Source organism: Vulpes vulpes, chromosome 3 (genome assembly GCF_048418805.1).
Source record: "Vulpes vulpes isolate BD-2025 chromosome 3, VulVul3, whole genome shotgun sequence".
Lineage (NCBI taxonomy): Eukaryota > Metazoa > Chordata > Mammalia > Carnivora > Canidae > Vulpes > Vulpes vulpes.
Window position 1 is genome coordinate 15,047,250 of NC_132782.1, and position 471 is coordinate 15,047,720.

Here is a 471-nt window from a genome sequence, read left to right on the forward strand (position 1 = left end):
TGTGTGTATATATATATATATATATATATACAATGGAATATTACTCAGCAATCAGAGGACAATCATCATATGGTTTCATTCATATGCAGAATATAAGAAATAGTGAAAGGGACTTTAAGGGAAAGGAAGGGAACTGAGTAGAGAACATTTAGAGAGGAAGACAAACCATGAGAGACTCCTAACTCTGGGAAACAAAGGGTTGTGGAATGTGAGTGGGGGGATGGGGGTGACTGGGTGATGGCCACTAAGGAGGGCACTTGATGGGATGAGCACTGGGTGTTATACTATATGTTGGCAATATGAATTTAAAATTTTAATTTAAAATTTTAATAAAGGGAAAAAATAAATTAAAAAAATAAAGTTAAGGAAAAAAAAGAAAAAAGAAAGAAAGAAAGAAAGAAAGAAAGAAAGAAAGAAAGAAAGAAAGAAAAAGGCAAGCCAGAGACCGAAAGAAAATATTCACAAAACACA